This window comes from Apodemus sylvaticus, chromosome 15 (genome assembly GCF_947179515.1).
Source record: "Apodemus sylvaticus chromosome 15, mApoSyl1.1, whole genome shotgun sequence".
In the NCBI taxonomy this organism is placed as follows: Eukaryota; Metazoa; Chordata; class Mammalia; order Rodentia; family Muridae; genus Apodemus; species Apodemus sylvaticus.
The window spans coordinates 12,611,744-12,613,671 of record NC_067486.1 but is presented as its reverse complement, the minus strand read 5'-3'; the positions used below and the strand labels follow the sequence as shown (position 1 = coordinate 12,613,671).

At 42.3% G+C, this 1,928-nt stretch overlaps 1 pseudogene; it reads left to right on the top strand.

Annotated features, from left to right (window-relative positions):
• Nucleotides 1-1,381: 1,381 nt before the first annotated feature.
• Nucleotides 1,382-1,626, top strand: LOC127665990 (protein transport protein Sec61 subunit gamma-like; annotated as a pseudogene).
• The last annotated feature ends 302 nt before the right edge of the window (nucleotides 1,627-1,928 follow it).

Below are 1,928 nucleotides of genomic sequence, written 5' to 3'. Positions count from 1 at the left end.
AGCTCTCTGACCACCCAGATAGAAGAAACAGCGAACTTCAGATTCAGTGATTAAACCTTGTCTCAAAAAATAAGGGGGAAACAAAGAGGAAGATGCCCGCCCCTGCCCTCTTCGCGCATGCTCATTGGTTGGGGCATACTCCTGCACACACTGCCACGGAGAAAAAACACAAAGGCACGGGGCATTCTGTCCCTAAAAGCCACTTTCCTTTTCAAGTCCCCTAACTAACTAAACGATCTTTGCTTTTTACAGGAAGAATCAGCAAATTTGATGTGGGTTTCCTGTCTCTCTGTCCCTCTTCCCATCCCTTTCCCTGTCCCTCTTTCTCCCATCACTTAAGAAACAAAGGGAAGTGCGTTTTGAATGATCTGATGTATTGTAAATCATATTGACTTGGAATCTAATACATCCTGCCTGAACAGAAAACAAAAGAATAACTTTAATACTAAAACGTTTTCTTAGATACAGTGAGAGTACAAACTGGCAGGGTTCTTGCAGATAGATGTTAGGGACACATGGAAACTGGGATTTTTTTCCCCCGATTGTCTTATGCTGCTTTGATCTTGTGATCACAAACCAAGTGTGACAGCTCCAGCCATCACATTCTCATTTTCGGACAGAAAGAATAAGACAAGTGTTCAGAACTAACTTCCTTCTCACAAGTGGTTGCCGTTAGCCTTTGACAAGAATTCTGAGTCTCATTGACCAGAGCTGTTTAACACAGCTATTGCCTAGCAGCAAAAGAGAAGACTTTTGCTTTCACTGTTTGTAAAGAGGAAGGAGTTTGTACTAGGGGTTGAAAGACTCATCAAGTATGCTTTTGACCAACAAATGGACAGCTCTTGATAGATATGGCATGCCTGCTTAGACCACACAGGTTGATGGACTAGCATGAGTCACAAGGAGTCACCCAGAGTGTTTGTGTTTCCAACCTTTTCTGAATGCTCTTCAAGACCTGTAAAAACCTCCATCACCCCTCTGAATATTTCTCTAATTCCTAGAGGATGGGCTTCCAGAGCCAACATGCACCGTGCCTGACCATACGCTGCCTCATTCTCCCTGTACTGGCTACACACTGTAATCAGAGGCCCAGCTTGGAGCTGACACGAGCCACTTTTAACACTAGAGTCTTGCCTTTGACATTGGTGAATTTGTTTTCTTAAAAAAAAAAAGATGCTGTCTTCAGGACCTTCTCAGTGAAGTGGGTTTTAAAAAATTAAAACAAGGAACAAACCTGGAGTTTAAACCCTAAAACCAGTTAAAATGGCCATGGACAGAAGAGAAATGAAAACATTTACATTACACTTGCATGTGTGACCATGCCAGATTGGAAATTTCATGGGAGTGTACCCATTGGATTGAATACATGGGGGGGGGGGTCAATTCTCTCCTAAGCTTCGTGTCTCTACCCTCTCAAACCGCCATCCCACAAACATGGATCAGATAATGCAGTTTGTCAAGCCAAGTCTAGTCAATTAGGCTGGTTAAAAGATGCACCAAACCTGACAGAAAAGAATTCCAGAAGATTGCCATGGCCACAGCTATAGGATTTGCTATCATGGGATTCATCGGCTTCTTCATGAAACTATCCACATCCCTATCAGTAACACTATTGTAGGTGGCTGAGTCCTATCTCATTATGGGGCGAATGAACCAATGAGGGGGTAGCAAGCTCATGATGTAAAATGCTGCCTTGGGAAAAAAAAAAGAATGCATCAAGGTTGTTAAATCATTTATGTAAATTTTGTGAGACTTATGAAGAGTTATTATGAGTAGTATAGACAAGTTATTTTTTCTCTTTAGGGTTTAGACCTTAAAATTGGACTGAATTTCTACTTGGTATGGGGAAAAGTTTGCTATCACTCTGGAACAAGAGCTAGGTGGTTCAAGGATGAGAAAAGAGGGGGTGGGGACCAGAAGTCACAGCA